This window comes from Meriones unguiculatus, chromosome 9, assembly GCF_030254825.1.
Source record: "Meriones unguiculatus strain TT.TT164.6M chromosome 9, Bangor_MerUng_6.1, whole genome shotgun sequence".
Classification (NCBI taxonomy): Eukaryota; Metazoa; Chordata; class Mammalia; order Rodentia; family Muridae; genus Meriones; species Meriones unguiculatus.
Window position 1 is genome coordinate 14,916,825 of NC_083357.1, and position 13,189 is coordinate 14,930,013.

The 13,189-nt window shown below is 42.2% G+C and overlaps 1 protein-coding gene across 6 annotated transcripts in view; it reads right to left on the reverse strand.

Moving 5' to 3' along the window:
* The window catches only part of Ccser2 (coiled-coil serine rich protein 2), a 130,750-nt gene extending 128,816 nt beyond the window's left edge, over nucleotides 1-1,934 (reverse strand). For 3 of the 6 annotated variants that reach the window (XM_060390908.1, XM_060390909.1, XM_060390907.1), the window contains exon 1: nucleotides 1,692-1,930. The gene's annotated coding sequence lies outside the window, so the exon portion shown is untranslated. Of the gene's footprint in view, nucleotides 1-1,691 lie in introns of all 6 variants that reach the window. The other 3 variants (XM_060390906.1, XM_060390910.1, XM_060390911.1) reach the window with 3 other exon arrangements.
* Nucleotides 1,935-13,189: the final 11,255 nt, after the last annotated feature.

Genomic DNA, 13,189 nt, shown 5'->3' on the forward strand with positions numbered 1-13,189 from the left:
TGCTACTGGATCAGTGAAGGCCAGAGAGGAGATGCCTGGACAAAATTCAAATTCAATACTTCAGCTAGGCTTTAAGGACAAAAAGTTTACAAGGAAGACAATTCTGGACAGAGGAAATGATGGTAGATGTCATCTTCTGTGAACGGCAAATAGTCGAATGGTGAGGACACGTGTAATTATAGATGAAATGAGAATGCAGCTAAGCACCAGAATCAGGGAAAGACTGAAGGACTTCTAAACATGAAATTAAAATTTTCTTCTCTCCCCCCCCCCAAAAAAAAAGGTAAAATCAGTAAAAGCAACAAGTAAAACATTCTACCTGAGGAAAGGTAGAATAAAAAGGTTCCTGGTCCCAGGATGGTTTCTAGCTTTCTTGTTATGGCACATTAAAGAAATTACAGGTTAAGGGTTTTAAAGTATTTTTAACCTAGAGACTGAGGTCAGTGTTTTTGATAACAAGGAAAACTACCATGTAAGAAAAGAGCAATGCGCTTTAACAAATTAAGACAGACACAAACATTAACAAAGTGAGGGAAGAAGACTGACTTTAACCATGCAAACCATTCATCAATGTTACATCCTTACCAATTATAGATTTCACACTATAAGGCATATTGTGTACTTATCTTTCACATTAAATTTGATTAAAGTTTTTTAGTCTAAACGATACATTAATCAGCTGTCTAAATACATATATACCATTAATACTTAATGTTCTCGACCAAAAAAAAAATGCTCTTTCAAACGGCTACTCAAAAAAAAAAAAGGTAAAAGCTCATTCTCATACATATTCCCCCCCCTCAGATTTTTTGTTTTTGTTGTTTTTTGAGACAACATCTACATAGCTTTGGCTAGCCTCGAGCTTGCTATGTACACCAGGCTAGCCTGGAACTCACAGACATCCACCTGCCTCTGTTTCTTGAATGATGGAATCAAAGGCATGCGCCACCACACCTGGCTTCTCTCTCCTTTAAGTGAAACAGGACATTCCCATCTTGGACAGCAAAGAGTCTGTGCACCAGCTATTTCTACTGCTAAGGCCTATTCTATGATCAGCAAGCCTAATTGGCTAGGTAGCCAGCAAAGATGAATTTGCAATTACTGAAATTCACAATCAGGCTTTATTACCAACAACCACCTCAAACGAATTAACCCCTCCCTTTACTTTGTCAAGAAAGTAGGTTCATTTTAAAACTGTATAAAAATAGATGGCCAAAAGAAGAGAGAGGAGGGGAAAAGGCGCTTGAACCTATAGATACGGTGTAATCCACCAAAGTTCTTTCTCCAGACGTGTTTTAGGGCGTGTCTTTGTTTTGACTCAGTGATTTAAAAAAAAAAAAAAAAAAAAAATTTAAACCCCACTCATTCCGGGCTCTGGGGTACTTTCCCTTACCAAGACCAGCATCCTGGCTTTGAAATCCAGGGCATCTTAACCTCGCCCTGGTTTCCCCCGTGCAGGGAGGCTGTAGCCCAGGCATCCCGCGGCCCCTTCCCGTCCCAGCACCACCGAGCAGGGGCATCCGGCCTGCCAGCACCGCAGGCGGCTCGGGACACCCGGCGGGGGCCCGAGGGTCGTCCGAGAGCAGCGCCGGCCAAGGACACCCGGCCCTCCGTGCTCCGGCGCCGCGCCCCCTCCCCGAGACGGGCAGCCTCGGACGCCCCAGGACCCCGGCCCTGACCCCGGCTCTCACCGTGCAGAGGTCGCGCTGCCTCCTGCCGCGGCCCGGCTGCCGGTCGCCCAGCGACCTGCCGGCCCGAGGATGGAAGAGAGGCAAGGGGCAGTCCCGTCACATGCCGGTCCGCCCGGCCGCGGGCCCCGCAGCCGCCAGCATCGCCTCCACGGCCTGAGGGAGCGCCGGACTTCACCGACGCCGCGCCCCCTCCCTCGGCCGGCACCCTCCTGGACTCCGCCCTCCAGGGCCCGCGCACTACGCCTGCGCGGCCCTGCCCCCCCGGGCAGCCCGTGCGCAGGCGCCAGTCTCCCAGGGCCCCGCCCTCGCGCCAGCCCTCCCCAGGCTTCTCCCTGCTTCACTGACCTTGCTACTTTGCCCCCGACTCAGGTCTTTTCCGGGGTCAACCTTTCACTGCAGTTTCACGGCTTGCCACCCCAAGATGGCCCCCTGGGTTCAAATTTGCTGCTTGACTACGACCAGACCTGTCAGACTAATAGAAGTGATGTGAATACTGGAGCAAGCATGACTTGCTATCCTCCCCTATCTACATTTTGTTTTGACCCTGTCTGTGGCTGTGCCTCAGTCGTTCCTACTGACTCTGCCTAAAATTGAGATTAGACTATGAGACCTGACAACGCAAGCTATCCTATGATGCTGCGATTCCATTCCATAAACCATCTCTCCGTCACTCCTAAATGGTTGGACCGGTCCTTGAGAGTCACCATGCAAGCCTGCGGTACCTGGGTGTCTATTAAAAGCATTGAAGGTGCTCTTTATCTGACCCCACACTGCCTGTTCTCCTCGCTAGCCCTAACAGCTCGACTGAAATTAGTAACACTGAAAGAGACCTTGGAAAGCCACTACTCCAGACCACTAACATAACCACCCCGGTAGGGAAGGAGATACTTGGGCCCCTCCCTTTGGCCATTGGACTGTAGAACCGTTATACTCCAAATAATTAAACGTTTTTTGAGGTATTTCTTCCTGGAGGAATGAAAACAACACTGAAGGCCTAGTGCCCCTCAGAGGAAGAACTTGCTTCCCGGAATTCACACTTTGGACAACTTCTCAGACCACTTTGCAAGATAGACTTGAGTGAGCTGAGACAATTATAGGTCAGAGATGTCAAGATCACACCTTAACCAGGCAGGACTACTCAATTTACAACTATCTCTTGCTCTCCATTTTAATGTAAACCTCTTGTCAGAACTCCTGAAGGTTGACTTGGGGATCACTGGACCCCTTTGCTTCCCACTATGTGGCCATATTGAATAAATCAATATATCTCCTTTTTATGTGTTTCATTATTACTTCCCTCCCTAATTGGCCAATTAAATAATGAATAATAGAAATGTTTAAATTTGTGGACTAAAATGTGCAAGTTAAAAATGTCGGGCATGGGAGCACACACCTTTAATCCCAGCACTGGGGAGGCAGAGGCTGACAGATCTCTGCATTCAAGGCCAGCCTGGTCTACAGAGTAACTTGGACAACCAAGGCTACACACAAAGAAACCCTGTCTTGAAAAATAAATAAATAAATGAGCAAATAAATAAATGAATTGAGAAGGATTAGATCTATGTGCCGTAAAGTTCTTTTTAGATTAAGTGAATCATTAGGAAAGCAAACACCAGACCCTGACTTCTGAAATCCTGACTCAAACACAACATTCATCAGATGAGGTTACTAAATATGCTTTGGAGTTTATGCTACAATCTAAATTGAAAGATGGAAAAGAAGTGGCTCTCCACAGCTTGTTCTTGGGAGCAAGGCAAGATGCTACATTTTCAATAGTCTCCATAAAGAATCCAGGATTGGATAGGATCTTTCAGTTCCCCAAACCAGGAAAAGCTTTGCTTCTCTGAACATGGCTGTTGTCTTTTGACTTCTTGAGTCTTTCAGGTAATTAAATGTTTTCTTTGGCAGTTTGAAGTACTAGCTCACCACTTCCCTTTCTTCTGCAAAGGGGGGAGCCTCACCAAGTGCTTGATATATATGACTTTTTTCCAGGCTTCATCTAATTTTCTTCGTTCCTATTCTGTTTTTGTCCCATTTTTTTTATAACTACCTTACTTGTCACATTGCTTCTATTTCTGTTAGTCACTTGTTTGGATGTATACCCACAAGATTTTAATTTACAGGGTGACTGTGATGACACAGGACAATGTTTTGAAAAAAGATTTTTATGGCTTATATTTCCTGAAAGATGGGATGCTTTGAGATGCAGAGGTGTATGGAAAAACATTGGGTTTGGTTGACAGTGAAGGGAAAATGCAGACCAAAGCTTTTACTGGGATTTATGTGGGAAAGGAAGAGAGAGAGTCAGGAATACCTTGGGAATGGCTAGTATAGATAATGTCAGAGGACTCTAGATTATAGACCCCTCCCTAGTTAATAATAACTGATCGTGAGTTACTAAGATCAGAGAGAACATTGGCTTGGTTTGTGAAAGTTAGACAAAGGGGTGGTTGTAGTTATGGACTTACAATTGGCTGGAGGCTGTGTCATAGGATTTTTACATGCTCTTGAAAGATGGGTTGCGAGGGAAGTGCAAACAATATATGCCATTTGTTGGGATGCAAAACGGAAAAATCTAAGAAAATACGTTTAAACACCATTTTAGAATTGTGTATAGAAAAAGATTAACTCAGATTACTTAAAAGTCTGACAGTAGAAGAGCTGTATATGGTTGAAGCTAAAGTTAAGAAGGCACACCAACATGGGCATTTGCTTCACAATTTTTAGCATGCCTCAGAATCCAGAGGGAGGGTTCACTATAACACAGATTGCTGGCCACCAGTCCTGGAGTTTCTAATTCAGTAGGTCTGGGGTGGGGCACAGGAATTTGCATTTCTGACAGATTTCCAGAGAACCAAAGTGCTGCTCTAGGGATCAAACCTAGAGAACAACATGACTAGAATGCCTCCCCAATAACCAAACATAGCTGGTGGGGAAAAGTTTCCACCAACTCCTGAAGGGTTGACAAGACACAAAGGTCTAAGAGTCACGTGTCATGTGGAAAAATATAACAACTGTGTCAACATTTGACCAGTAAAGAACAGCTGAGAGAGCCAGGATATGACCCCAGCCCAGAAGATGGGAAGAAAGGCCAAAAAAGAAAAGTCAGAGGCAGATGGTACAAACTGCTATGACAGGCATACACATTCTTTGAACAACCTTCTTGTTTTTTTCAGTGTACTAAGCAGTGTCGAAGCACAGAGATGGAGAAGCAGGTGATCTTGCAGGTTGCAGCTTGGAACTGCTTGTTAACAACCAGAATTAACAACGAGTGGGGCCCGCTCAGCAAGTAAACTCACTTGCCACCAAGCCAGGCAACCTGAGTCTCATCCCAGATATCACACAGTGAAAAGAGAGAAATAACTCTTATCAGTTGTTCTCTGATTTCCAGGGGCATGTGCCATGACATGTGTGTCCATACACACACATACATTCACATGCATACATGAACACACACATAATAAACATTAAAAATAATTTTAAATAAAAATTAACTATAGCATCCAAACAGGAAGATAGTCCAGAATGTGTACAAGTAGGCTGGTAAGGGATGCTAGATGAGGGGAAATAGAGAAGAATAATTCTCAGAGGTCTGTGCGCACTGCTAAGTCTAGGGAAATGTCAGTGAACATATCTTACAATTTTATTATGAATTTCTCACTCAGATTTAACAGAAGGTATCTACGTGTCACGTACTAAAGGACTGCATCCCCTCAAAATATGAATTTTGATATCCTTATCCCCAGTGAGTATCTACAGAGTTAGGGTCTTCAGAAATTACTAATGAGTAAGATCATGAGGCCCTCATGATGCCATTAACGTTCTGTTATACAGTAAGATCTGGGCTCATGAGATAACTCAACACATAAAGGCACTCACTGCCTAGGCTGGCAACCCGATGGCCTGAATTCAATCCCTGGAACTCCCATGGTGGAATAAGAAAACTGACTTCTGCAACTTGGCCTCTGCTTTTCACAGGGGCACTATGGCATGCAAATACACACACACACACACACACACACACACACTAAATAAATAAATACATAAATAAATAAATGTTTAAAAATTGACAAGGAAAGACACTAGGTTTCTTATTTCTGTTCTCCACCCAGTAAGGATCCATCAAGAAGCTAAATAACTACTAGTATGGTAGCACATGTCTTTAATCCTCGCACTAAAGAGGCAGAGGCAGGTTGATCAATGTGAGTTTGAAGCCAGTGGTCCATATAGTAAGTTCCAGGATAGCCAGGACTCTCTAGAGAGACCCTGTTGAGAGACCAAAAGTTTAAAAATTAGCAGCTATTATTAATTAAGGCCTGAACTAGGTGGGTGGATAAGTCCAGTAATGCCCTGAGGGGAAGAACTGCCTTACTACATTCTTTCTCCATCCACTAGAGATACAGTTGCTAGGAAACATCCCCCTAGGGAAAGACACTAGGTCCTTATGATCTAGGGACCTTCCTATAGCCAATCAATTCAAAATGTAGCATTTTGACCAATAGATGCTTGCCAGGCAGGAATCGCCCATGCCTTGGGCATTCTGGGATGGACCAGAATCTTTAAATCACCCAACTAACCTGGGCACGGGGCGCTCGGCTCTCACCGCTTCGACGGTGGGAGGTGTGGGCCCAAGCTGCAGCTTGTAATTTGTGATAAAAAGAACCTCATGTATTTACAGTGGAGTCTGTTTATTCCTGGTCTTTTGGGGTTCGTGAACTGGGCAGAACACTGTCTCAAAAACAAAATGAAAACCCAAAAAGAAGATAAGGATCCGCACCAACATAGACCCTCACCAGACACCAAGGAACTCTGCTCCCTGCTGGAGGATTTTGTAGCCTCCAGCAGCATGAGAGATAAATGTATACAGTTTAAGCCACACAGTCCACGATCGTTTAATTTTGCAGACATCTTTGATATAGCCTACTGTTTTGAGTTATGAGACCTTTTTTCTTAACCTACTCTTAAAATTCTGTAATTCTTATACAATCCAGAATATATCCCACTAGACTAAAATTAGGATGACTGCAGGACCAGTTCTTCCTGGGAGTTCTAGGATTGTGTGTGTGTGTGTGTGTGTGTATCCTAATCTTTTACAGCTTCAACACATGACACACAGGCCTTGATGCCTTTCTCCCACTTAAAAAAACAGTGTTAGTAGTTTGATAATCTATCTCCTATTACATCACTCTAACCTCCATTACTGCTTCTGTCTTTCATTGTTCATTTTAAAGACCCTTGGACTGTGTTGTATTCAGTTGGATGATACAAAGTGATCTGTATGTTAAGGTTGGTTAGTTAGTAGCCTTGATTCCATTTGTAACCAAATTCCTCTTTGCTTTTTGAATCTTATTTTATTTTGTGGTGCTGAGGTAGGAACTCAGAATCTCACTCACGCTATGAAAGCACTTTACAACATCTCATATCCCAGGCTAGAAAGAAAGAGAACTTTTTAGAGAGGTTTTACAATTCCAAGGCAAATAGCACTGGGAAATAGTCAGTAGGACCCTGGTAACAGTTGGGACCATCTAAAATACAACAGTCAAGAATCTAATGAAATAATCATCCTCTACAAGTGTTTACTGACCCCCAGCTGTGTGCCAGGTATTATTCCAGATGCATGAGCTTAGTTCATGAACATGATCAGGAGTCAGTGGGGTTCATTTAATGAAGAAACCAGAAGTTCTCCCTTAAAAACAGCATGATGGGAACTTTTAGCCCCATAGACACAGAAGACCTTCTTTTTTGGTCAGGGTCTCTACCATTGAACACCTGGATGACGCCTAGGCTCTTGCAATATTAATAAACATTTAAAGCATTTAATAGCTTTAAAGGGCCCCCAGATCTGGGTTTTCATTGAAGTTCTAGAAACTCTGTCAGGCATGAAGATAGCAAAAAGGAGCAGCACAGTGTGCATGCTTGTGTGCCTGCGTGTGTGTGTGTGTGTGTGTGTGTGTGTGTGTGTGATCCTTTATGATGCCTGGCTCTGGGCATGGAAGTTAAGAGGTACCATACCAGGCAACAAGTGCGTTTTGTTTGGCCCATAGTATGATTTTTTTTTTAAAGATGAGTGTTAGCAACTTACAAAAATGGACACATTTTATGTAAAAGCCTTGTTTTCAGTTTCCTCATTTTGTCAGAGTAGTGTGGTACCCTGTTGTTATAAGGTGACTCCAACCTAGTTCTGAAAGCCACCCATATATCTCCTTTCAATCTCCCTCCCCTGATTATGTAACCCTCAGAGAAGAGTATGATTTCTCAATGATAAAGACTTTCCTGGTAGATTCACGGGTGCTATTTTTTTCTCCCTGGAGAAAAGAAACCAAGTCAGCGTGACCATGAACTTCATATGCAGCAAGCTGCTTTACTTTCTTTGCTATTTTTTTAATTGTATATCTCAGTGGTATTAAATACTCACACTATTAACTATCATCTGCCTACAGACCTGTTCTCATCTTGCAAAACTAAAACTGTATACCCGTTAAATAATTCTACATTTTTTTCCAGCCCCTGGAACTATAGTAGTAATTTAACCACTCTGGTAATTCTGTCAATAGAACTAGATAGTATTTCTCCTTTTGTGAGTGCCTTATTTCATTTATAACAATATTCTCAGGGCTCACCCATGTTGTGGTATGTGTAGAAATGCATGTATTTTTAAGGCAGAAGGAAATGCAACCATATGTGTAAGGCATACTTTCTTTACCTGCTCACTCATCAATGAACACCTGAACTGCTTCTACTTTGGGGCTATGAGGAAAATGGTACCATAAACACAGGAGTGGAACTAACTTCTCAAGACTGTTCTTCTGCTGGATCACAGGATAACCTAGGTTTTTGAAGAAATGCCATCCTGTTTTCCACAGAGGCTTAGAAAGCAGCAATATATGTTATACTCTAAGGTGACCTAGATGAATTGCTAAGCTGAATGAGGCCTGGTGGTACAGACCCATAACCTTAGCTACTTGGAAGGCTGAGGCAGAAGGATAAGGAGGTCAAAACCTACTTGGGCCACACAGAAAGCTCAAAGCCAGCCTGTTCAGTCTACTGATTTCTTGGCAGGGTGCCCTGGATTTAACCTCTAGTACCAGGAGAGTAAGGATAAGAAAGGAAAGATTAAACTAATTTAAACCATTAAATACTACATAAGAAGAATCAACTTGTTAATTATTAGTGTTTGTCAATAAAGGGTAGGCTAATAAGCCAGCCATGCAGCACATATTTGTAATACCAGAATTTTGGAAGTTAAAGTAAGAATATTAAGAGTTCAAGCCCATTCTCTGCTAAAAAGAGAGTTACATGAAACGTTTTCTCAGAAATCACACACACACACACACACACACACAAAAAAAAAACTGTGGATTATAAACAGACCCATAAAAAAATTACTTAAGAGGAAATTCTCTGTATGACTAGCTCCATCATTACATATCCAGAAGTCTCTGCAAAAGAAATGTTCTCTCTCAAGTTATCAAATTTGAATGAGGTCTTGAATGTACAAACAAACTCTAAAAGAGACTAACTGGCTGGTGAGATATCGAAGCAGGTAAATTGTTTGTTATCAATACATGCTCAGTTCCCAGAATCCATGTAAAAGTGGAAGGAGAGAAGAGGCCCCACAAAGTCATCCCCTGCCCTCCACGTGTACTCATCATAAATACATAAAATAACAGCAAATACAAAGTTCTTAGAAGAACTTGAGACTGTTATTCAAAACGTTCAAATAATACAGGTAATTAGTGCTTAATACTTTGATCTGGTTTCACTTGGAGGTATTTTAGCATCTGTCTCTCTCCCTTTCTCCCCCTCTCTCTTTCTCTTTCTCTCTCTCTCTCTCTCTCTCTCTCTCTCTCTCTCTCTCTCTCTGTGTGTGTGTGTGTGTATGTATGTATGTGTGTACATAAGATATACAAGTAGGGTCCTGAGGATTGATTCCAGGGATTTAAGCTTCCTAGGAATATTCCCTGTCAAATATTTGAAGATAAATTACCTTATGTTATCAAGGAAACCATCCCCCAAAATATAGTGAATCCAAAGAATAACTTCTAATTATAGTTTATTTGTAATAGCCAGAAGCTGGGAACAACCCAGATGTCCCTCAGTTGAGGAATGGATATAGAAATTGTGGTACATTTACACAATGGGATATTACTCAATTAAAAACAAAGAAAAGATGAAATTTGCAGGCAAATGGTGGGAACTAGAAAAAGATCATCCTGAGTGAGGTATTCCAGAAGCAGAAAGACACACATGGTATATACTCACTTATAAGTGGATACTAGACATATAATATAGGATAATCGTACTAAAATCTGTACACCTAAGGAAACTGAGCAAGAAGGAAGACCCTGGGTAAGATGCTCAATCTTCATTCAGAAAGGCAAATGAGATGGACATCAGAAGAGGGATCAAACAGGGAACAGAACAGGAGCCTATCACAGAGGGCCTCTGAAAGACTCCACCCAGCAGGGTATTAAAACATATGCTGAGATTCATAGCCAAACTTTGAGCAGAGTGCAGCAAATCTTATGAAAGGAAGGGAAGATAGAAAGACCTGGAGGGAAAAGGAGCTTCACAAGGAGAGCAATAAAACCAAAAAATCTGGGCATAGGGATCTTTTCTGAGACTGACATTCCAACCAAGGACCATGCATGGAGATGACTTAGAACCCCTGCATAGAAGTAGCCCATGGCAGCTCAGTGTCCAAGAGGGTTCCTCAATAATAGAAACAGGTGCCATCTCTGACGTGAACTCATGGGCTGGCTCTCTGATCCCCTCTAACTGAGGGGGCAGCAGCCTTACCAGTCCTCAGAGGAAGACAAAGAAGCCAGTCATGAGACCTGATAGACTAGGGTCAGATGGAAGGGAAGGAGGACTTCCCCTATCACTGGACTGGGAGAGGGGCATAGAAGAAGAAGAGGAAGGGAGGGTGGGATTGGGAAGGGATGGGGGAGGAGACTACAGCTGGGATACAAAGTGAATAAACTGTAATCAATAAAAATAAAAATAAATAAAAAATAAACCCTTCCAATTAATAATGAAGACAAATAGCCAAACTCTTTAAATGGGTGGCAGTCTTGAATATATACTCCATAAAAGATCATAAATGAGCATAAATAAAGATGTGCCTAAAACATGAAAGATAGACCCAAACAAAAGGAGCTGAGAGAGACAGAAACCTCTGGAAGAAAACTGTTCCTATCACTCCTCTCCTCACAAAATAACATGTTCAGAGATATGAGAAAGAAGATTGTGCTGCAGAAGCAAGAATAAATGTTTGCTTTACTTTTTTTCCTAACGAAAGGAAGACTCTTAAAAGGCAAAAAAGCCCTTGGGAATGAACGATATGAAAACTCAATAGAAGAAATAAGGGGAAAGTTTGAAAAAAATCTGCAAATAGGAACAAACAGTAAAAGACAGAGAATAACAAGAGGAAACCTATTTAGTCAGATCCTAAAGTGCCAACGTCTGTAAGTACTTAGTGATAAGCTCCTCACTGGGTCATGAGATGTTCATGAGGATGAGGACTCATGAGGTCAGGGTTCTGAGCAGTTCCCCTAGGAGTTTAGGCAGGTTGGATAGGCAGTGTTGTGCTGCTCAGTCTGCTCTAGTCAGCTGCCAATGGTACCCTCCTGGATACTCTACCAAAGTCCCCAGTGGAGCCATTTTAACCTTCAGACCTAGTCCAGGCTACCTGCATGGGTGAGACCTTCTAAGAGTGGGCCAACTTCTGAACCCCCAGACCAAGACCCTTATCTTGTCTCCTACTCCCAGACAGTCCGTAGCATTCTAGCCCTAAACCTGCCAGGCACTGCAAATAGTTAGTTTGTTTCTTTTCTTTCCTAGGTTTTAAAGTCCTTTCAGCAAAGCTCAAGCTGCATTTACACCTATGAACAAACCAGAAATGTCTTCAAAGCTAAGGAGGCCTCTCAATGCTTAGAAATGAGTTAGCAACCTCTTCTAGACCGGGAGAAAGAAAATGCCTTTTCTCCTTCCTATGAGTCACTTACTGTTCCTAAGAAGGGACAGAAGGCTGCTTGCTAAAGCCATACAGACCTCAGTATGTCTTCAGCTTTTCCACCTACAATAAAATATGGTATTCCACAAGACTCCGAAAACAGATTCAATAGGCAGATGTGTGGCAACACAGTAACTGTTTATGATATCATATACCTCTAATCCTAGCATTCGGGGGACTGGAGCAGGTAGGAGGATTGTGAGTTCAAGACCAGTCTAGGTGATATAGCAGGACACTGTTAAAAAAAGAAACAAAGGAAGGAAAGAAGGAAGGGATGGAGCAGGAAGGAAGAAAATAAAGAAGGAAAAAAGGAAGGAAGAAAGGAAGGAGGGAGAGGGCAGGAAGGAAGAAAAGAAAGGACAAAAGGAAGGAAATAAAGAAAAGAAAGAAGGGAAGGAAGGATGGAAGTAGGGAGGAAGGAAGGAAGGAAGGAATGGAGGGAGGAAGGAAAAGAGAAAAGAAAGCTTCTTTGTATGAAAACCTAAGTTTGCTGGGGTCTTTGGGGTGGGGATTAACACTTAGGCTGAGCATCTCATTCACAGCCCTCTCTGCCACTTGCCACTGAAACTTTGAGCAAGTTATTTTATTGCTCTGTGCCCCAGTTTTCATACCTTCAGATAAGGACTAAATGAAGCTGCTCTATGATTTCAATGAGCAAGCATACATAAGCCCTTGAAACAATGCCTGTCACATAAGAAGTGCTAACTAACTATATACTATTTTAACATGCTTCCATTGATGTAAAAGATGCAAAATGTAAGACAGAAGTTTATTTACACGCTTATTCAGATATGCAGACGTATTAATTTGCCAGGGCTTCCATAGGCAAGGACCTCAGGCAGAATGATTTAAACAGTGTGAGACCTTCTTGGGGTTCTGGAGGCTGGAAGCCCAACATTAAGATGTCTGCAAAAGGCTGGCAAGGTGGCTCAACAGGTAAAGACATATATATATATACATTGAAGCTTTTCTTCTTAGCTTGTAGATGAGACATGGTGTTTCCTTTGTGCCTGTGTTCTGATCTCTTTTCATAAGGGTCCTACTTGTACACTATGAGAGCTGGTGCTGACGACATTTTGATTCTGTTATCTCTTGAAAGACTCCATCACTGGATAAAATCACATTCTGAGATACTAGAGGTTAAAATAGCAACACAAATTTTCACATGCAACTCAGCTCAAAAGAGAAAGAACTAGAATTCCCTTAATGTGATTGTGTCAGTCTGTATTTTCCACCTGATTCTCCACTGCTGTTTGTGTTTGTTTGCTTGATGGTTTGTTTAAAAAAAAAACAATATGAAATTATCAATAAATTACTGAAATTTGTTTATAGGTGACCTTTTAAGTAATACCTTTAATAAAATCTTGAATCATAATTTTTTATTAAAAGGCCCAGTGTCCACGGTTGCCCCCACCTCCTGCTTACTGTAAGATGGTATCTGGCACAGGCTAGGATTAGATAGTAAGGGAGGAAGACTCCCCCT